Source organism: Aethalodelphis obliquidens, unplaced genomic scaffold, assembly GCF_003676395.1.
Source record: "Aethalodelphis obliquidens isolate GAN/ISIS:26980383/991018 unplaced genomic scaffold, ASM367639v1 scaffold14, whole genome shotgun sequence".
NCBI classification, from domain to species: Eukaryota; Metazoa; Chordata; class Mammalia; order Artiodactyla; family Delphinidae; genus Aethalodelphis; species Aethalodelphis obliquidens.
This window is the reverse complement of record NW_020837958.1, coordinates 18,932,832-18,957,159: the sequence shown is the minus strand read 5'-3', so window position 1 is coordinate 18,957,159 and position 24,328 is coordinate 18,932,832. Positions and strand designations below refer to the sequence as shown.

Sequence of the window (24,328 nt, the reverse complement as noted above, 5' to 3'; positions counted from 1 at the left end):
TTTCTATATCTGTGAAAAATGCCATTGGAATTTTCATAGGGATTATTGAATCTATAGATGGCTTTGGTGTAGGTAATATGGACATTTTAACAATATTAACTCTTCTGATCCATGCTCATGGAATATCTTTCCATTTATTTGTGTTTTCTTTAATTTCTTTCATCAGTGTTTTATAGTTTTTGATAAGTAGATCTTTCACCTTCTTGGTTAAATTTACTCCTAAGTATTTTCTTATTTTTGATGCTATTGTAAATGAATGGTTTTCTTTATTTCTTTTTCAGATAGTTCATTGTTGGTGTGTAGAAATGATGCTGATTTTTGTATGTTGATTTTGTATTCTGCAACTTTACTGAATCTAAAACATTTTTTGAGGAATCTTTAGCATTTTCTCTGTATAAGATCATTTCAACTGCAAACAGACACTTTCATTCTTCCTTTCTGATTTGGATGTCTTTCCTTTCTTTTTCTTACATAATTGTTTTGGCTAGGAATTCTGGTACTAGGAGTAGTACCTTGAATAGGAGTAGGGATAGTGAGCTCCCTTCTCTTGTTCCTGATCTTAGAGAAAAGGCTTTCAACCTTTCACTCTTGATATGATGCTTGTCATACATCCATTCAGTCATTCTATGCCTTTTGATTGAAGAGTTTAATCCATTTACATTTAAAGTAATTACTGATAGATAAGGACTTACTAATGCCATTTTAGTAGTTGTTCTCTGGCTGTTTTGTAATTCCTTTCTCTCATTTTTCCTCCCTTCATGTCTTTCTTTGTTAACTGATGATTTTCCTTACTGGTATGCTTTGATTCTCCTCTCTTTATCTTGTGTGTAACTACTATAGGGTTTTGCTTTATGGTTTACCTTACATTAAAAATCTTATAGATATGTTTATTTTAAGCTGATAATAGCTTAACATCGATTGCATACAAAAACTCTTCTCTTTTACTCTTCCCTCTCCCTTTTTTATGTTTTTAATGTTACAATTTACATCTTTTTATATTACATATCCATTAACAAATTATTGTAACTATATTTATTTTTAATACTCTATCCTTTAACCTTTATGCTACAGTTAAGTGATTAACACACCACCATATTAGAGTATTAGAATATTCTTAATTTGTCTATATACTTACTTTTAACAGTGTGTTTTATATTTTCATATGTTTTCATGTTACTAATTAGTGTCTTTCATTTCAGCTTGAACAACTCCTTTTAGCATTTCTCGTAAGGCGGGTCCAGTGTTGAATTCCCTCATCTTTTGTTTGTCTGAGAAAGTCTTTATCTGTCCTTCATTTCTGAAAAGCAGCTTTTCTGGTAAAGTATTCTTAGTTGGCAGTCATTTTCTTTCAGCACTTTGAAGGCATCATCACACTTTCCCCTGGCCTGCAAGGTTTCTGTTGAGGGATTTGCTGATGCACTTATGGGAGTTCTCTTGTAAAAGAAAAATATGGAATGCTTCATGAATTTCCATGTCATCCTTGTGCAGTGACCATGCTAATCTCTGTATGTTTCCCATTTTAGTATACGTGCTGCCAAAGGGACCCTATGTTAATTTTTTAATGTTCTGTTGGATTCTGTTTGTCAGTATTTTATTTAAGACTTTTACATTGACATTCACAGATGAAATTTCCTTGTAGTTGTTTTTGTGTGTGTGTGTGTGTGTGTGTGTGTATGGTCTTGATATTAATGTTATGTTAGTTTTATTAAAAAATTGAAAATGTATCGCTTCTTTCTCTGTGTTCTGGAAATGACTTTGCCATTAATTGTTCTTTAAATAATTGGTAGAAATCTTCCTTGCAACTTTTAGTCCTGGCATGAGGGGGTGTGTTGGAGATGGTATTGCTCTTTGACAGCTATATTTTCCCATGAAATAAGGTATAAAGTCAGTTTTGGTAATTATTTTTTCCTAGAAAATTATCTACTTTAGAGCTTATATATATGAAGTTTATAAATTAGTCCCTTTATGACTCCCTTAATTTCCTCTTCATTTGTGGTTTTCTCCCCATTACTGATTTTATGCATTTGTGTTTGCTCACTTTTTGATCAGGTTAAGCAAAGTATTTTTAAGACAAATTATTAGATATGTTATATTTTCTGTTCTTCATTTATTAATTATTGGTGTTAATGCCTTGACTTTGTTTTCTTAGTTTATTTATGTTTCTTTATTTGAAACATTCTAAGTTGGATGATTATTATATTTATTTTTATCCTATACTGTTTATAAATATGTTTTAAGGCTATGATTTTTCTTCTAATACTTCTTTAGCTATAACCCATATCATTTGATATTTATTATTTCATTATAAGTATTTTGAAATATGTCATAATTTTAATATTATCTTCTTTTTGACAGAAGAGTTGTTTAAGAAACTAATAAAATGTCAAGATAGTATTTTGTTATTATTATTATCGGGTTTGTAATTCATGGTTGACGAGGTTTTTTTAAATTTATTTTTATTGAAGTATAAATGACTTACATTATATTAGTTTCAGGTGTACAACATATTAATTTGATATTTTTATACATTATAAAATGATCACCACAATAAGTCTAGTTACCATCTGTCACCATACAAAGTTTTTACAATATTATTGACTGCATTCCCTATGTTGTACACTACGCCCCCATATTTATTTTATAACTGAAAGTTTGTACCTCTTAATCCCCTTCACCTATTTTGCCCATCCCCCCACCCACTTCCCCTCTGGCAAACACCCATTTGCTCTCTGTATTATGAGTTTGTTTCTGTTTTGTTGTTTGTTTGTTTATTTTGTTTTTAAAGATTCTACATATTTTGTTTTAAGATTCCATATATAAGTGAAATCACACAGTATTTGTCTTTCTCTGTCTGACTTACTTTACTTCCCATAACTGTCTTAGTACTATTTCAAAAAAATTCTTTATAGGTTTTTTTATTACTCATATATAGGCAAAATTTAGGTGTGTGTGTTTGAATATTCCATGAGCACTTAAAAATGAGGCCTTAATTTTAAGAGCACATATACTTTTCACATCTGCATGTGAAGTTTGCTTTTGATCATCTGCTTTTTAACATATATTAACTCATTGATTTATCTCAGACAAAGTGAAGTAAATTAAATATTCCTACTTCTAAGGTACTTTTGACAATTATCCTTACATTTCTTAAGTTTTTATTTTATGTATTTGGATCGTATGTTATTAGGCGAATAAATATTCCAAAGTACTTATTGGAGATTATACCCTTTATCATTTTATAGAACCTTTCTTTAACTTGTTTTTTACTGTTTACCTTGAACTGTTATTAAGGGTAACCCATGCTTTTTTTGGGGGAGGAGTGGTTTTTCTTTTCCAGATATGCCTTTTATTTTCAGTCATTCTGTGTTACTCTGTTTTAGGTGTCTCTCTTATAGACAGCAAAGGGCTGGCTTTTGTGTTATTTCAAAGCCAGGACTGTATTCTATGCTGGGAAGTATTTAAACTTAACTTCCCCAAGACAGAGCATTGACCATTAGTGAGTTCTTTAAGCCATTATTCCCTCTCAGTCCAAAGATACTGGCTTAAAGAGTATCTAACCTTCACTCTATTGACACTGTTTTGGGCAAATAGTGGGTGTAGTTTTGAGTTCTCTTTCAGCCCATCTCCCTGTGCTTTAGGTTGGTATCAAGTTGAGCTTCTGGGGATTCCACTGCTGACTGGTAAATTTCATTCCTGTTGTATAAAACAAGGAGTCATTAGTTTCATCCCCTCATGGTGTGCCATCAACTTTGGAGAATTATATTCTGATGCCTTTGTTTTTCTGAAATCTGCAGCTGCAGGTACAGTTTTCTTACCTGTTTGATCTTCACTGCATTTGCAACCCTTTTTTATATATTGAGAGTTATAAATTTGTTTTAGTTTCATTAAAGATGAAATTACAATTCTATTTTTTCTTATTGTTTTTGTTTTGGATGGTTTCTTAGGGTCAAAACATCATGATTTTTTACATAACACTTTAAAAACTAACATTTAAACATCACCGTTTGATAGTGTTAATCCTACTTAATTCAAATTATTATCCTATTGGCACAAAGTTTATTTTCAAAAGATTTTCCTCTTGGACTCATGTATTTCTCGTTTCTCACCAAACATTAAAAAAAATAGGAAAATGTAAATTTTATATTTTTTTTTCAGTGAATTTAAGAGAACAGATTCTCTTGTAATGATTTTCTTTTATTCAAGTTTAGGTCTTCATCTTTAGATTTATCCCAGTAATGACTTTAACTGATATCAACCGTTGACTAAGATGTGCAGATCTCAGAGAGATTTGAAAATTACTATCTCAGGCTTCAAAGAGGAAAATAGTGTTTCTATAAAAGGAGTCAATTATGTATAATATATTTAGACAGGGAGAAGTAAATAATGAGAAATGCCCATGTCACAAAGCCCTATTTTAGTAAAACAATAGCTTCTATATTAATGTATTTTTAAATCATGCTATGTGGTATAGCGTATGTGTAAGTAACATAATAATGAAGGATGTCCATTGGAAACTAAAGTGGAAATTAAAACAAACCTTCATGGAGCTGCTCTTTATTTTTCAGAGAAGCTGAGAAATAATTTGAGACCTAAGAGCAGCAAGAGATGATTACCTCCTTTTGCAGGTGCACCTCAGTTTATGCCACTATTGCACATATGTTTTATAATGCCACCTCACTGACCCCAGGAACTCAAATCCAAAAGCTATTGCAATTTTGGGATACAAAGTAAAATTCTGGTAAAATATACAGGGGAAAAACTATGGCAGAGTTTTACAAATATCTCTTAAACATTCAGTTCACCTTGGAAAATCAAGCAATTTGATTTCAGTTCAAAACTTAACATGTTCTGATTGCTTTTGGAAAATGTCTTTGGATTACAAAAGGGGTTATCTATGCATTGATGACCCAATTTTTGTCTCTGTTAATATTCTAATTTCACTCATTCCTTACTGTACTAAGGAGGTAGAGAGAAACTTATCTCATAAATTACGTTATTTAAACACTCAGGCCTTTAAAAAGCCCAGCCTAAACTATATAAACAAAGTACATAGTTGATACTTGGGACCAAATATTTTACTGTACAACTGACTTAAAGTTGGATTTTTTCAAAACGTGGAAAGTATCATTGAAACCCAAATTTGGGAGCTCACATAAATGCTATATTAAATGCTGCAAGTAGCTCTGAAAACCAAGGTGGCAAACATGAAAAGCAGTCAGTCCACTCATAATTACTATGCCACTTGAATTCTAGTAATTTATGGGGAAGGAAAACAAATCTAGTTACTCATCTTCTTCGTGAATGAAATGTGCTCTGCACTACAAATGCAAATTATTATCCTTCATCTAAATCATTGACTTAATGATATTCTATTTCCAATCTCACCCTCATGTCACTGAGAATGAGCAGGCTTAATCTAATGATTAAAAAGTATTCTCTCTTATGTTTGAACTGGAGTTTATTTCAGAGTTTTGTGCTTTAAAATAATATAAAATACGGGTTTTATGTTTTTATATCTCTGTAAGAGAATATTAAAAAATAAACATTTCTATACTTTCTCCTAAAGAGGAATGATGTAAATATATATTAGTTCCTGCCCAGAGAGCTCAAAATCTAATTCAGAGAGCCAAGCTATAAATACACAGGAGAGCAGTAAAAATTCAAAATGATAAGATAAGCTCAAGGCAGTATATTAAAACCTCCTTTTTGTGGAAAATTTGGGAAATAATCTCCTAAATATTATAAGTGATTTTTATTATTTTGAGTAGTGAAGTATTCTTAATTTTATAATAGTTTGATGGCATTCTAGCTGAAGTGTTATACACATACCTCTCCCTTACTTTGTAACCATAACAATGACCATAAGTTACATTTTCCTTGGTGATTCAAAATTGTGGTTGTAAATGTCAATGTTATAAAACAGGGACTGGTATGTCCTTTATCTTTAGTAACTCCTAATGACAATATTTTAGTGGTTGTGTCTCTTTTTGTTGTTGCGGTTTTTCTGTCTCCTGATGTGCTCCTTGAGTATTTTCTACTTGTTCTTCTTTGGACTAGGAAATAAGGTGTGGTGTGGGAGTGGGTGTTTATATATAAATGTGTGAGTATATCTGTGTGTGTGTGTGTGTGTGTGTGTGTGTGTATTTGTGTATGTCTGTTGGATTCCTTTAGCTCAAGGAACTGAAACACTTGTTATATCTAAAATTCTAGAGGATTTTTCATTATGTGCATGTGAAAATAACAAAGGCAGAAACGTCTCCCAGATGATCGCGCCTAAGGGAATCTACCAACAATTGTGCAATAAAAGACGAGAAAGTGGCTTGGTGCCACTTGGCTATTCATTGAAATAGAAACCCTTAGAGAGGGACAGCATTTGAGTATTATTAGATATCATGAGTTTTCGCCAGTCCAAATTTCAAGTGAACCAGTTACTTATGACTGTGTTTAACATAAGATTAAATATACTTGGAGTAAAGCTCTCAGGAAATGGTATCATATCTACAATGAATGTGTTTTCTAAGTGTACATTTTGACTCTGCAGTGTCTTTCTCTATAAAGTCAAGTGCCCCTTCTGTATATTTTATTTTATTTTATTTTATTTTTTTAGAAGATGTTGGGGGTAGGATTTTGTTAATTAATTAATTTATTTTTGGCTGTGTTGGATCTTCGTTTCTGTGCGAGGGCTTTCTCTAGTTGTGGCAAGCGGGGGCCACTCTTCATTGCGGTGCGCGGGCCTCTCACTATGGTGGCCTCTCTTGTTGCGGAGCACAGGCTCCAAACGCACAGGCTTAGTTGTTGTGGCTCACGGGCCTAGTTGCTCCGCGGCATGTGGGATCCTCCCAGACCAGGGCTCGAACCCGTGTCCCCTGCATTGGCAGGCAGATTCTCAACCACTGCGCCACCAGGGAAGCCCCCTTTTGTATATTTTATATCATATTTCATAATCCATTTTAGGTTAATATTTTATGAATATGTCAATTTGCTCCTTAATTGGTCAACCCATATTCCCCACAGTGCCTAGCAAACTCCCTTGCTTAAAAGTGACAATGAATATATATTCATTGGTTTGAAGAGAAGTGCTAGTAACTATGGTTGTCAATGACGAGTTATAAGAAATCAGTGCCATGAAGTCAGAAAAGAGAAATAATACTTGGAACTGACATCATTGGGCAAGCTTTATGGAAGAGGTAAACAAATGAGATGGTTATATAATCACAAATCATAAGTCTTTTGTTTTAGGGATGACCATCATTGTCATCTCCATCATCAAAAATAAAGTTTCACCTGCAATTGTTAATTACTATGCAATACTCATTCTTGTTCTGATTCAACATCTAATACTTGAAGACAGATAAATTCATACATGGACAACTATGCAAGGAAGATAGCATATCAATCCGGCCATTTTCCCCCTAGAGTATGAGCCACTATAATAACAGGCTGAGGATATATAGACAGAGTTCATGGTATAGTCAAGTTCCCCTCTCTTGACAACATTTTTTAGTGAGCTTGTCTGCAAGATCTAATAACTCAGTGGAGACAGCAAATCTATTTCATACAGAGATGAAGAAAATGAAAAGAATAGTAGTGGGAAGTTTTGAAATTCTTCATGTTCAGAACTGAGTAAAGAAATACGCTGACCCCAAGAAGTTACAGGTTACGTAGATGATAGATAAATGGATAGATCAATCTTCATAAATAACAATTGCTTTTTCTTCTCTGACCCAAATCTGTTCCCAACCGACCTCTTTATTTTTTTTTGGTATGTAAACTTGATGTTCTCATAAAACAACTAAACAGAAATAGTAAATTTAAACTTATCTGGGCTGAATCAATGTAGTTGGGGAAATATGAAGTTCCCTTAGCAGTACTGGGTTATGTGTGGTCATCCACTAAGCCCAGAATTTACACAAGCACATCAACGTTCAGTCAATAATACTCCTTCACCACTTTATCAATACGTTACATAAGCTAAAGTGAGTTGCCCGCTGTGGTTGAGGAGACCGTGCTTTACTCATTTCTGTATCCTCACTACCTAGCATATAGTCTCATGGCATGTGTTCAATGTTTGTTGAAGGAATTTATGAACTAATAAAACAAATAATCTGTAGCATTCATTGTAGTCAGTGGCACAACCTTTGAAGAAAACAAGTTTGATCAGTGAAGAAATTAAAAAAAAAAAAAGGAGACAAGCTTGGATATGGCTTTAATCTGAAGATACAGCATACAATTTTTCATATGTAAATGTTCACTTGGTCTGTATGGGTACTGGACTAATGACATGGGACTCATTTGCAGTACACAATCCCCAGCTTGGGTAGCCAATCCAAAACAGAAAGATCTTTGAGTTTTGTATTCTTTGTGTGAAAAATTCTTTGCGCTTGGTGTAAGTGCTTCAGTGTTAATCTGATTTTGTTATTCAAGCCTTTGCTTTAGCCTTACGGATTGAAAGGCTTTGAAATACATGAATTGGATTAAAATCTGAGTGATCCTCACCTTTTACATTGGGACACAAGTACTATATGTCTTCCTGTTCCAGCATTCCTAGCCTTTGTCTCCATGGCCACAAAATGACCACTGTGTCTTCAGCCATCACATCCATATTTAGAGCAAAAAAAGGGAGAAGGATGAAAAAAAAAAGCTGAAAAGGTGTGTCAGCAAAGATTGTCACTTATAAAACCAGCACTGGGACTACGCAAGATGAATATTTTAATGTTTCAGCTTCTATAATTGGGAGAGGCAAAGGAGAAGTAGCCAGTTCACAATATGGCATTGAAACTTGGTAGAAAAAGTCAGGAGATAGAAAACGATAAATGAGATTGCCAAGGGAGAGATTACAGAGTAAGAACAAAAGACTGAAGTAAGAGCTTTAAAGATATCAGCAGAAAGATTGCTCTTTTATGAAAGTTGCGGGGTGAGGGGGGGCTGAGATAGCAAAGATGAAGAGCCAAGAGGAAATAGTTCCAAGAGAAATGTGTGAGCAACAGTGTGAAATGTTATGAAATAATGATTAAGGAGTAGAAATAAAAATAATAACCAGGAAGTAGTTGGTAAACTTGAGTAGAATAATTGTGTAGAAAATTGAGAGAAGGAAACAGTTGGCAGGAGCTGAGAAGTGAACACATTTTGAAGAAAAAAAAACCAAAGAATAGAGACTACTCTTTTCAGGAATTCGATAGTGAAAGGAAAAGGAAATGGAACTGAGTCAACCAAAAAGTTGTCAGTGTTAAGGAAAGCTTATGAATATTTTTTAGACTGGAAAGATCTGAATATTTATTTAGGCAGAGAATATATAAATCAATATCTAATAGATAGCAAATACCTAAGGAAGGGAGATTTCTTTGATTCTGGTTTCTTTCTTCTTTACACTTAATGTCGTTGAATGACTTTTATGGTGGAATCTTTAATTCTTAGTGCTTGGGTTACAAAAATGAATATGGTATAGTCTTTACCCTTAATAATTTACAACCTAGAAAATGAGAGAGACAAATAAGCTGAACTGAAGTTTTAAATTCTGATTTGTGAAAACTAAACCTTAGGGAATATCAGGTTTGAAGATCTTAATAAGGGTGCTAAACATACAAAACCCTTTAAGAAAGACCTCCCTCCTTCACATTATAATTCTCTTTCCAACATTCTATTTGGGAAGTGATGTTTTATACAGCATAGAACAACGGTGTTTAAACAACAGAAGATGCCTGGAAAATCCTTCTGAGCTTGGGAAAAGTTGTTGAAGCTTCAGGGCTCTTGGTGACGAATTTGATCATATGCATGTTTCATTAAGAATCAAAGCATGTGCATCCTTCCGCGTTGAAGCCAACAGCAGAAGCACAACAGTGTTCCCAAGGTGCGGTGACTAATACCTTGAGAAAGGCCTCAGCATTCCCTTTATAGATGAGGTGTTAATATACACTGCCATTCTTGCTCACAGCACTGAAAATTAATACGAACACAGTGGGCTAAAGTGCCACTCTGAAAATACAAATGCTTTGGGTAGAATGGGAAACATTTTATGCTTTCCTTTAGAAATATTCTCTCAGTTCCTTTGAAGATAAAAATAAACTGCTAAAAATCCCATTAAGACCTTTTTAGGGGTGGTTGTATTTTTCCTTCTACATCTTGTACTGAAGTGGAACTTTTGACTTATGTTAAAATAAGCATACTTCTAGAAAAGACAAGCTGGAATTAATTCATGACCAAGTATTTTTCCAATGACAAATCATTTTTATCCTTTGGAACAATGATATTTTAAATTAAGGTTTTTAAAAATGTTTCTCTGGGTAGATTAATTATAGATTCAGTGGCCTGGAAAGGATAGAAGTGGTCAGTTAATCAAAACATCTGGACATACAAGAGTTTTATCTCCTTGGATAGGGAACTTTGACCACCCAACACCTTTGAGAGCTGACAGTGACCATCTTATAGGCTCATTGAGCCTGTAAGGACCTTGGAGATCAACCTAGCAGGGATTATTTAAAGATCTCTGTGATTCTGAAAATGTTTTCCTTAAAGTGGGTTTAGGTGAAAAAGGTAAAGAACTCTTAAGTTCAGACATAAGGAACTTTAATAATGCAGCTAGTTATGCTCTTTCTATGGGTACTGGCCCAAGTTCAATGCAGTGGTTAATAGCATGGAGTATGCTACCAAACTTTGGTTTAGAATACTCCCTTTGTTACTTACTAGTTATGTGACCTTGGAAGAGTTACTAAACACCTCAGTTTCCTCTTCTGTAAAATGGGAATAAAAAGTCCCTACTTGATAAAGTTTTTGTTAATATCAAGTGAGTTCATAGATAGAAAGAGCTTAGAACACTCCCTGGCACATAAAAATTACTATTTATGTTTAAGTTGTCATTATTATAATTTAATTCCTATAACATTATTAATGGTAGCTAATGTTTTAATTTTACAGATGGGAAAATTGACACTTACAAAAGGCAAATAACTTGCACAATGTCATTCAGCTAGTAAGCAGTACGGCTAGGCATAAAGCACTATGACTTTCACTCCAAAGTATGTATTCTACATGATACTGTTTTGAAGTTTCTCCCGTTGTTAGCATGTGCCACCTATGTCATTAGACATTCAATGCCACTTGAATTAATGTTCAAAGTTTAATTTTAAAAAATCAGGTCATGGTATTATTCTAAGTCATTTATTTATAATTTTTATACTAAGTTACAAGCTATACAAGTTTTATTTCAACACACTTTTTAAGAAAAAACAAGATATATTAATTTTTTATTGTTACTGTAAAAATTGCCATAAACTTAGCAGCTTGTAAGAGAAATTTATTTCTCTTACGATTCTGGAGGCCAGAAGTCTGGAATCAGTTTCACTGGGATAAAGACATGGTGTCTGCAGGCTGGATCCTACTGGAAGCTCTAGGGGAGACTCTGTTTTCTTGCCTTTTCTAGCTTCTTTAGGTCATTTGCATTCCTTGGCTTATGGCCCCTTTCTGTGTGTTCAAAGTATATCACTCAGATACTTGCTTTCATTATCACATTGCCTTCATGCTTTCTGACCCTCCTACCTCCTTCTTATAAAGATCCTTGTAATTATGCTGGGTCTACCTGGATAATCCAAGATAATCTTCCTGTAGCAAGATCCTGAAGTTAATCTCATCTGCAAAGTTCCCTTGTAAGGCAACATATTCACAGTTTCTGGGAATTAGAACATGGACCTCACCAAGGAGGCATTAGTCAGCCTACAATACAAGGTTTAGATTAAAAGATACTAAGTCATGTTATTTTGAAAACGTTCTAAATAGCATAAATTTAAAGGGCATAGAGAAAATTTCTATAAAACTCTTGATACCCTTTCATCTTTCACTGTCTCTACCCAAATACTTGCTTACCAAGGCTGCTGTAAGATCTGATATTTGTTAATTACCAATTTTATTGCCAGAAAGATGCCTACTTAGGATACAGTACTCATCTAAACACGTCAAGAGATTCAAGACAACAAATGTTAGACTGTAAGTGTTACTGGGTTAAAGGAAAACCATGATAAGAACTTTAAGGAGAAGAATAAATATTCCTTAACATTTTTGGCTGAATCAAATTTGAGCTACATTTTTCAAAGTGTTGCTTTGAAAAATGTACTCAGATGACCACTTATCCTCAACCCCATATTTTAAGTTTTATTTTACAAAACAATGAGAGTAAAAAGCAATTTTGCTTCAGCTTAGATTCGTTTTATATAAAGACATTTTTTGGATAAAGAAAGAAACTGCACCAGATTAAGTTTATAATCCAAGGTTGCAGGTGCCATAACCACTCTAAAGCCAGAGTTGAGAAAAAGCATGACTGTAAAGAGATCATCTCGCACGGGTGAACATAAACTAGTTAGGGCTGGGATTTCCCTGGTGGTCCAATGGTTAAGACTTTGTGATTCCACTGCAGGGGGCACAGGTTTGATCCTTGGTCTGGGAACTAAGATCCCACATGCCACAGGGCATGGCCAAAAATTAAAAACAAACAAAAAGGGCTTCCCTAGTGGTGCAGTGCTTAAGAGTCCGCCTGCCGATGCAGAGGACACGGGTTCGTGCCCCGGTCCGGGAAGATCCCACATGCCGCGGAGCGGCTGGGCCCGTGAGCCTGCGTGTCCGGAGCCTGTGCTCCGCAACGGGAGAGGGCACAACAGTGAGAGGCCCACGTACCGCAAAAAAAAAAAAAACTAGTTAGAGCTATTCAGTCAGTAAAAATAAGAACTGAGAATGGATATATGATTTATCTCTATAAAATCACTTTTGTTATGTGTAGGGGGCCTATAAGTATTATTGACAAATATTATCATATGAGTAAAGGCACCATCCTCACTCCTAAAATTTTAAAGAAGTAATTTTAGGATTTTTGTTTTTCTAAAAGGGAACTCTAAATAGGCTAGCATTTTCAGAGAATGGGTTGGCAGACTTAAGTAGCATCATCAAGTAAGTTCTTCCAATTTTCGAAGACCATTGAACTATTTAATATTAAAATACCTACTCATCAATCAAATGAAAATATTTATATTGAGTTCTTACTCTGTGTCAAGCACTCTGGTAAATGTTTTGAAATGCAAATATAAATAAGATATCACTCTTGTCTCTTAAGACTTTTGAGAGTCCAGTTGAAAATCATATAAATAAACAAGCAAAAAAAAAAGAGTATACAATGATAATATGTACTATGGTGGAGGAATATATATAGTATGAGAACACCTAACTTCAAAATGGACAAGAAGGTAGGGCTTCCTGTGTGTACTGCTTGCCCTGAGACTTCAAGGAAAAGTAGCAATTGCCTCTGTTAAGAGTTCACATCACTGTCAAAAGTATAGACTGGCATAATTTTTCCAGGGAACTATTTCACATGGCAAGATAGAGTGATAGGCTTTGAGGCCGACTAGCACTAAGTTGTGAATGACTTTTTGTGTTAGAGAATTGGACTTTCATTCTGAATTCAATGAATTCAAGTATAAGGAATAAAATAATATCTGTGACTTGAAAAAAAATCAATCTGGTGGCATATCAAGACTGGATTAGATGGTAGAGAGATTACATACAGGGAAAACAACTAACTAAAATACTATTGCAGTAGTCCAATTAAGTAATAAGGATACTGACTAAGAGAATAGAAATAGGCAAGAGTATGTGTGGCAAAATAAACATAGGGATGTAGGTTCAACAAAACAGGAGAAGTGAAGTAAAAGAGAAGAGTCAAGGATTTATTTCAGGTAGATGATAATGTAGTGACTAAAATGGGGAATACAAGAAAACAGGCAGTTTTTGTGAAAAGGATAATGAACAAGTTTTTGGACCTATTTAGCTGATAGTACCTATAGGATATTGCAATGGAAATGTCATCTATATAGTTGGATATATTGGCCTGGGGGGTCAGAAGAGAAGCCTGGCATAGAGATATATATTTTTATTAAATATTCACTAAGAATTGAGGCCATAGGTATGATTAGATATGTCCAAGAGAAGTAAGAAGAGTGAAATAGTTTAGTATGAATGTCTAAAGAATATTACTCTTTAGAGGAAAAAAATTAAAAATAAAAGGAAGACACGCAACTAAAAGGTCTAAAGCCTGGTAAAATAGGAAGAAATAAGGGAATAGCTTTAGGATATGAAGCAAACATTGCAGCAACTGCTACTCTCGTTTTCTAACCCTGAAGTAGCAAATTCAATGGCCCATAGGAACCAGGCATGTAATTTAATGAGCAGAGAAGCTTGGGTGTAGGATAAACATGGGGACTGTCATATGGCAGAGAGCACCCTGTCCACAAGTCGAAGCTGCTATCTAGGTCCCGCCTATTATTGCCCTGTGGGAATTTGGGTCAATGTTGACAGATATCAATATGTATTTTATATGAAATCTGCCAATTTTAAAATGTTCCAAGCTTCACGATAAGTGTCTATGGATTTTTTCAGCTCACAGGCTGCCAATTTGCAACATCTGCTTCAGCATCCATGATGAGAACAGTCCTGCACCAGGAAGATCGCTGGTTGGACCCACTACTGTAATCTTCCATTTCCATATTCATGAGTAGATTCTCCCCATAGATTCCTGGATGAGTAATTTTGACATTCTGTGCTACTCTACATAAAGGTTAACAATTGGAAAAATGAAGAAGTAGCTCATGAAAACATCTAATCAATGCCTAAGAATGTTTTCTAACCTTTGCTAGCTACTGGCGTGTAAGACTTTGGTATCTATAAACAGGCTGACCATATATTTTAGCAATCAAACATGGGCACATCTGGAGAGAAAAGGGGGTGCTCTCAGCAGGAGGTGTAAAGTGAGATGTTTGATCTCTCTAACTATAAATGCATATTATCAGTGTTGACCTAATCTACATTTTATTTAGACCCTGTGAATTTAATGTTCCTAAGTTAAATGGGACTCATTTTCTCAAAGTTACTTGATCTTCGGTGTCTATCTTGAGAGTACATTTCAGTATTTTTAAATCTCGCTTGCTAGTCATATAGTTTATTTGAAGCAAGAGTAATTTTCCTGTGTATCAATTAGTGGTTTCTTTTGTTTAGGAATATACAGTCTAAGCAACCTTAGAATAGGAGAAAAATTGGGTTGTGTCTCTTCACAGGTTGTACATATAATTTTCGCGTTTATAAATTGAGCATCAAGTGTTGCTCTACTTCTGTGTGTCAAAGGCCATTCAACTAGTAGGACTAATTTTCTGTGGCTTTATGTCAAATTCTGCTATTTGGCTTTCGGTTCTGAAGCAGATGACAAGTACATAAAAAAAAAAAGACTGTTTTCTTAGGGGATGAAATAGAATGGTTTTTCAATACATTAGTGATAAGCCTTTTGTGCACCTTGATTCCTAAGATGGCTGTTATGGGCCTCCACAATTTTTTACTCCACAGTGAAGATGCCAAGAAAACACCCACTCACATCGGCATTGCTGGTTATTCTCTACTAAATTACCCTGGAATGGCCTTGTGGGGAGGAAAATAAAACATAATAATCCCATATCTGATATTCTCCAAGGAATTTGATGCCAAAGTGTTTCTGAGCTGGTTATAAGGAAAACTCCTTTTAAGATACTTTATTTGAAAGGATTAGCCAGCAGTAGGGAAAGAAAATTTACTTGGGAAAAAGTAAAAGTAAATAAATAAGTAAAAAGAATTCTTACTACCGTGTTGTTACAGTAAATGTGAGTCATGGAATTTATCATATAAGGAGGTTTTAAAATGCATGTGTGGGACAACTTCAGCAGTTTCATAAATATTGACATATTTCAAAATATGATGTTTGAGTATTTCCAAGATAACTTTTGGTATAAAGTATTATCAGTCGCCTTTTAGAGCAGAAAATGGCCTTTGTGATTTTTGAAGTTCAATTCTTCATCTACTTTTCAGAGGAGGAGTTTGATAAAATCAGAAGACTAATTAGTGGAAGCGTTAGAAGTCACATCCCAGGCTCCTTATTCTAAGCCCGGGGCATTTTCAACGCTACATTTTATGTTTCCACCATTCTTTATAGTATAAACATCATTTCAATATCCAGGGAACCAAGGGAAGAAATCTTAGGATGTTTAAACTGACTTGACATACTATGAAAAATTCAGTCATTTTAACATGGTATATCTAGATGGAATTAAGACTTTTAAATGACCATTAAAACACACACCCGTAAGCATACACCCATAAATATAAACATGCACACTTTATTCAGTATTGTTCATCCTCAGCATATCCTCTGAACTGCAATAGCTATTTGGTTACTATTTGGTGTTATTTCTATTTTTAGTAATACCTGAAGGGATATTTAACTTAGTGCTTGCCCTAGTAAGAGGTTTCTGGGGACAAATATCTTTTTAGAAGTCCTGAAACTAAATTCCTCTCTCCCAAGAAAATACCTCTTTTTAACAAAAGTTCTCATTTATTTGGTCATTGGATTCTCCCCTGAATTATTTTAAAATTCTGGACTTTAATATAGAAACTAGCAGTTGCAACTTGATCATCACATAGTAGTTGGCATTTAGGCACAAAGGTTATGTTTGAAAGGTATGATTGAAACCGTTATGTGCCTACATGTTTGCAAGAGACTGTGACCTTTTTTTCCTTTTCATGTTTCCTTTTTTTTTTTTTTTTTTTTTTTTGCGGTATGCGGGCCTCTCACTGTTGTGGCCTCTGCCGTTGCGGAGCACAGGCTCTGGACGCGCAGGCTCAGCAGCCATGGCTCATGGGCCCAGCCACTCTGCTGCATGTGGGATCTTCCCAGACCGGGACACGAATCCATGTCCCCTGCCTCGGCAGGCGGACTCTCAACCACTGCGCCACCAGGGAAGCCCTCCTTTTTTCTAATACATCTTTATTGGAGTATAATTGCTTCACAGTACTGTGTTTGTGTCTGCTATATGGCAAAGTGAATCATCCATATGCATACCTATATCCCCATATTCCCTCCCTCTTGGAAGGACCTAGGGTCTGTCATACAGAGTGAAGTAAGTTAGAAAGAGAAAAACAAATACTGTATGCTAACATATATATAGGGAATCTAAAAAAAAAAATGGTACTGATGAACCTAGTGGCAGGGCAGGAATGGAGATATAGACATGAAGAATGGACTTGAGGACACGGGGAGGCCGGGGTGGGAAGCTGGGGAGACTGGGAGCTTCTTGTGTCTGTATGGTCCATCCCTAAAATGCCAGGGTACTTCTGAACTATACCTATGTGGACCCATTAAGGAGCAGCCAAATAATTATTTCTCTCAGAGATGAACCTGGTTTGTGCTCTTTTTAAAAAAAACTAATTTAAGGGAGAAAATTACCTGTTTATAACTCCACACCAGAGACTATAAAGTTATTTTTCATTAAATTAAAACAAAATTATGAATAGTAAATGTAAAATATACATATAAAAATAAAACAATTATAGATTAATACAGAATTTTATTATAGATTAAAACTGATAAATAATACTGATTTCTCTGTCACACTAAGGAATGAAAACTGGGTACTGTTTGTATCTAAATTAAGCATGATTATCTACACAGATATGAGCACTAGATAATGAACTTGAAAGACTTTTAGCTTGTTTGATTTGGGATATCTCTTTTTTGGCCTGGTTTAGATTCATTATGTTGAATTATTCAGACTCCAGAATCATTTCCTCTGGCCCATGCTGTTCCTTTCCCAGGGAGGCTGTGACAGAGAGTCTCTAGGGTTGTCCCATGATTCCTATCTCCTGATGGTCACACCCTTGTATAATCCCCTCCTCCAGAGTATATGCAGGACATGACTTGCTTCTAAATGATAGAATACAGCAAAGACAAAGGGGTGTATATGATGATGTGTACATAATTACATTACATAAGACTGTAACACCTACCTTGCTGAGACATTTTTTTATTCCTTGTTGGCTTTGAAGATGCATGCAGTGCTCCAAGCTGCTACATGGAGAAGGTCCTGTTACAAGGGACTGAGGTCCACCATTAGCTGACAACCAGCAAGAATCTTGAGACCATCCATTAACAGACTGCAAGGAACTGGATTCTGCTAACATCATGTGAGCATAGAAGTGGACCTTTTCCCCATTTGAGTCTCGGATGAGACCACGGCCCTAGCTGATACCCTGATGGCAGCTTTGTGAGACCCTGAAGCAGAAGACCCAAATAAGCTGTGCTTGAACTCTTGACCCATAGAAACTGTGAGAAAATAAATATGTATTGTTGGGCTTCCCTGGTGGCGCAGTGGTTGAGAGTCCACCCGCCGATGCAGGGGACACAGGTTCGTGCCCCGGTCCAGGAAGATCCCACATGCCGCGGAGCGGCTGGGCCCGTGAGCCATGGCCGCTGAGCCTGCACGTCCGGAGCCTGTGCTCTGCAACAGGAGAGGCCCCAACAATGAGAGGCCTGCGTACTGCAAAAAAACAAACAAACAAAACCCAAAATATGTATTGTCTTAGACAAGTTTGTAGTAATATTGCCACTAGTAATAGATCACTAAAACAGTGGCCTCTATTAGAATGTTTCTTCCTTATATCAGAGTTCATTTGTTTAGTCACTTATTGCACAAATATTTATAAAGGTCTTGTGATGCATAAGGCTGCAAGGTGTCCTGGTCTGGAAGATGAGGGAAATACCATCATGTCATATAGGTACTATGAATGGATTTTGGGCGTGTCCAATAGAAACACAAAGAAGGAAGTGAACTGTCCAGTTTGAACAATTCAGTAAGAGGGAGTAATAGTTATAGGCTGTGAAAATGCTAATAATAATCAAAGCCAATAACCATAGGCTTCGATAAATATTATAAAACACATAAATAGCATATGGTGGTAAATAACAATAATAATAGTTAATAATCATTGAGTACTTATGTCGAGTACTTTTTTCAAAAAATGTATTAATCTGTACTCTATTTTAGGAATGTAAATTAATTTCTAGCATTTTAAGTAAATTAATACATTTTTTTTACAGTATTTCTATTAGCACTTTCATCTTATAGATGAAGAAACTAAGGGGCTGATAGATTAAACAACTTGTCCAAGCTTTCCCAGTGAGTCAGTGGCAGACCTGAGACTTAAACTTTGGCCATCTTGCCCCAGAGTTTATGTTCTTAAACAGGGGGACCTACTTTGGGTGGGGTGATCAGGAATTCTTCTCTGAGATTAACTTTAGTTATTGTGTGATAGATGAGAAGAACCCAAAAATGCAAATAGCCCGGGGAAGTGCAGTTCTGGAAGAATGAACAAAAGGGAAAAATTCATTAATAGAGAAAAAGTTGGCATATTCTAGGAGCCAACAGAAGGCCAGTGCCACCAGACTTCAATGAGCACTGGTGATATTGGAGCAGGATGTGAGGGTCGGATCATTCAAAGAGGTTTACTTTATTCTTAGTGAAATACACAGGGTGTTTTACACAGGGAAATGCATTGGCTGCTGTGCAGAGAATGGTCTGAAATGGATAGAAGTGGATAAGAAGAGACCAATGAGGAGGTAATTGCAGTATGCCGAGTGAGTGACAATGATGGCCTGGACCAGGGTGGAGACAGAGGAGATAGAGTGATGGATAGACGACAGGTCTATTGTGGAGGAAGAATAACTGGATGTGCTGAAACAGCTGGGATAAGGAAAAGGGAGGGGTTAAAGATGAGGAACACATTTCTGCCTTTAGTCCTGGATGGATGATGGTGCTTCAGTAATTTATTGAGCATACATTATGTGCCCATGACTGTGGTTGGTACTGTGGTGGTAGATACAACACCTTCTTGTCGTTGGCTTTCTCAACCAAGAGAGAGAAAAAGAGAGAGAGAGAGAAATTGATTAATTAACAACAGACTATGACATGATGTGTTAAAACATAGAAGCATCTTAGTGCCATGGAAACATGGAAAAGTAAAAGGGAATGAATCATTCTGCCTGGTTTTCCAGGGGCAGTGTGGGCTAAATATCAGGAAAAGCTTTCACCGAGAAGAGGGTATCTGAGCTAGACCTTCAAGGTTAGCGGAGAGAAGGAGGGAAGGAAAGCAGAGGAAATGGCTTAACAAGGACACCAGTTTATCTAAATAACTTCACTTACTTATTTATATTCCTTATTCCACAAAGAATTTGAAGTAGTTCACAGAAGAACAAAAAAGTGTGACGTGTTTAGAGAATAATAGCCTAGTGTGGCTAGAAAATTAGAAGCAGGATGGGAAGTCAAAGTTTGCAGAGGCCGGTTCAGGATGTGTTCATGAAGATTTACATGCCATGCTAGGAGGTTGTTTTTCTCCTACTAGGACTTCATGCAGGTGTGATGAACATCTTGGTAAGTACAAGAGGTATTAATTGTATTTCAAAGACTAATAAAATCCCAAAACAAAAATAGAAGCAACATACCATATGTTTCTTTCACTATTTTGCAGAGTCAAGTTGTACATGTATTTATTCATTCAATAAATATTTAACAGTATATTGGAATCTTATTAGTCATAACAAGCTAAATATGATTATTGTACTTTGGGTGCAAACAATCTAGTAGGAAAGATAATTTATTAAACTGATAATCTAGCAAAGTAATTAATTAGATCTGTGTAAAGTGCTAGAAAGGAAAAATGCAGTTTGCTATGACAACATTTAAAATGGGAAACTTAACCTAGTCAGGGAAGTCAAGGAAGTGATAATTAAGGTAAATAGCTCAAATGATACTAAGTGCTCTGTGGTGTGTGAAAATGCCTGTTTATAGGAAAAGGTAAACAACATTTGTATATATCTGTTTGTTTATTTATCCAACATATTAAAGTTCGAGGTTTGAAGCACTATGAGAGAAACAGAAACAAGTAATATAATACCTCCAATAAATTAATTTTGCACTTAATAGTTTATAAGTCATTTTTAAAAAATCAGATACTAGTGCAACTACACCAAAAAACAAGACTCTGCAAATAGATATCCTTAAACATATCTTACATGGATGATAAGGATTGTCTTTTTGAAAACCGTGGCCTTTGGGGGAACTAGAATAAAGGCAGAGACCTCTCTGGCTTATGGAGGATAAAGCAATTTTGTTAACAGTCGACTGAACCATAGGAACTAAGTTAAGAATTCACCTTGCCCAGTCCAAAGACTCAATTATGAGCAAAGCATATGTGATTAAAATAATTGCAAGAACAATAGGAACAGCAATTTCTCTCATTGTAACATTCCTTGGTCTTCTCTGAGTTTTAGTTGTGTCCTATCAGCATTACAACTGGAAGTAATAGGGCTAAAGGCCTTTCGCTAGGATATCTGCCAGAGACATTCTTCCCCAGACATCTTCTCTGATACTCTCTCCTTGGGGATTCATCCTGCGACCGCCAGCATACACCACAAAATACTAAGGAGTCCAGGTTTTAATTCATATTTAATTATATCATGTAAAAGGTATAATGGGGTCTTCCACCATGTCCTGTAGCAACAGAAGAGTACAGATTATATAGGTCAACTAGAAAAACAAAAGTTAAGTCAAGACATTGTAATGAAAAGTCAATGCAAATCATCACGGAGTGGTAAGGGACACCAGAGTAGCTCCCCCAATTCTGACTAAAATAACCTATAACAGAAACAGGATAAAGTGAGTCTCAGAAGTCACGGTGATCTCCTGAAGACTAAGTATTCAGGTAATTGTTCAGCCTAGTCTCACAAGTGTCTCTTAAGCATACAGCCAAAACCATTTTTCCATCACAACTGTCACTCTTTAAGTCCCTGTGCCAAAAAGGAAGGTTAAGTTTAACAGGAGAGATAAGACATCATATAAATAACCAAAGTATAAAGTGCAGTATGGGAGACACAGATAGAGTGATGTTATACTGACTTGTTTTCAGTGGAAACTCGTAGAGGCCTTTACGAAGGAAATGGCATTCGTTGCACTCAGCCATCCCATTCATGGCAAGGAGCAATTTCTTTAGGCATAAAGCATCTTTCGGTATTTGAACCTCAGAGCAGATGGCATAAAGCTAAATAAGTGCCAAGGATGGCTTTACTGTTTTTACTTTATTTTATTTTTAAAGATTTTATTGGCAGTTAAGCTCAATTCTGAGACTTCTACTTGACAAGAGTACTACTAGCTTAGCTGCATTTGGGACAATTTACTGTGTCATAAAAACTGTCATTTGTAGATGCTTTTCCTGTCAATAGAGACTAAGGATTTCATTACCACCAAAATGCCTGTCTCAGTGTAAAGGTCAGAAGCGTGTTGGGGAAAATGCTCATATATTTTGCTGTCATGAAATTGTTCTCTTCCCGCAAACTCTAGAACGGGTACTATCTGAGGGTTCACCATTTATTGCACGTAGAATGAATGTGGGCACTTGGTTATAGAAGATACTAACATTTTTAAATTTGATGGCGTCTTTCATTGGTGGAAAGAGATGGAGAGGGAGCTGTAAGTTGCACATTCGAGATGCTTAGGGGAAAAAAAGAGTGGCCATGTGTGTGAAGTGAGAGGCAGGAACGGGATCGAATGTTTCTGCTCAGGTCGTTTCCTGCCAACCTTTTTATTCAACCCAACTCAAGAGATGGTACTTTGTGGGGCTTCCCTGGTGGCGCAGTGTTTGGGAGTCCGCCTGCCGATGCAGGAGACGCGGGTTCGTGCCCCGGTCCGGGAAGATCCCACATGCCACGGAGCGGCTGGGCCCGTGAACCACGGCCGCTGAGCCTGTGCGTCCGGAGCCTGTGCTCCGCAACGGGAGGAGCCGCAGCAGTGGGAGGCCCGCGTACCGCAAAAGGAAAAAAAAAAAAGAGATGGTACTTTGTGGAACCTAAATGATTAATAAGGCTTCCCAACAGGACCACAAACCAACCTAAACCATGACAAAATGTTACAGGTTACTGTCTAGAGTAAGAACAAACCTTCTCAGGGAGCTATAATGACAATAAGAAAGACCATAGAGGACTTAAAATGACATCAGTGAGATACTGCACAGAAGGAAAAGAAATGAGTCAGCACGCTTTGTGTGGATATCCAGTTTGTTCTGGGATAGGTTGGATTTTAGGTAATCAGAACAAACAGAAACAGTTATTATGTACCTAGATGTTGCAAAAGTAACGCAGTTCCTTTAGCTCTCCTAGGGCCCCCTTATGAAATGGGATAGAGTCTGAGCCTAGTTGTGCACTCTACCAAGATGTGCTTTAGTTTGCCATTTTTCCTCCAGTTTCTCTGGACACTTGTCCTCAGGATGGACTGGGAGTAGGCCAGTCAATTTAGCTTCATGCACAAGCTCTGCACATAGCTTCATGCACATAATAAAGCATGACCTAGTTTGGGGACACCTCTTCACATTATTCTATATACACAATGGATTCCAATTATTCCAGGAATTGTTTTTTAGAGCCAAACAAAGAAAAGGCCTAGCGAGCTGGAAAATGGCTTTGATGTTCAGCTAAAAATATGGATTTTGATTTGGAGATAACGAAAGAATTATCCAAAAACAGCAAGTGAGTTAGTGATTGCATGTACAGCAAAGAAAAGGATACCATTATCTGGAATCAGCATAGCCAGGTCCTCAAGTTTAGATTCGGTGTTATAGATAAGAAAGAGAGGAGGATTCTGGATAGGCAATGGCCAACCATTGATAAAGGAAACACACACACACACACACACACACACACACACACACACACACATTGCCACCTGCGGTGCAAATTCTTTTTGAGATTCTCTTACGTGATTAACTTTGTAAATCAATTAGTAATATGGGAAATGACTATTTTCTTGTCTTTAGGTTTCCATCAAGCATTACCATTTAGTTACATTAATGTGGAATTTACTGTCTCTATTAGTTACATATTGCTGCTGTAACAAATTACTACACATTTAGTGGCTTAAAACAACACGCATTTATTATCTTTCAGTTCTAGAGGTCAGAAGTCTGAATGGGACTCAATGAGCTAAAACCAAAGTTCCTTCTGGAAGCTTTAGGAGAGAATTTGTTTCTTTGCCTTTTTCAGCTTCCAGAACCTAACTGCATCCTCTGGCTTACAGACACACCTCCCAACCTTCAAACCAGCAGCATAGCATCTTCTAATATCTCTTTGACTCTGACTTCCTTTTCTATCACCTTCTTTCACTTCAAAGGACACTTGTGATTATATTGGGCACATTGAATAATTCAGAATAATCTCCTTATTCTGAGGTCAGTTGATTAACAAACTTAATTTCATCTGTCAAGTTAATTCTTCCTTGTCGTGTAGCATAACATATTCACAGGGCTCAGAGATGAAGACATGAACATCTTTCAAGAGAATTATTTTGACCAGCACAACATATAACTGAATATTAAATTAACATATTTACATGCAGAGCATTTTTAATTCAAATGTGTCTTGACAGAGGAGACCACATCATCCAAGCTTTAGGAC

The 24,328-nt window shown here is 36.1% G+C and overlaps 1 pseudogene; it reads right to left on the bottom strand.

Annotated features, from left to right (window-relative positions):
* Positions 1-1,443: 1,443 nt before the first annotated feature.
* LOC113625244 (uncharacterized) lies at positions 1,444-1,544 on the bottom strand (annotated as a pseudogene).
* Between the last annotated feature and the right edge of the window lie 22,784 nt (positions 1,545-24,328).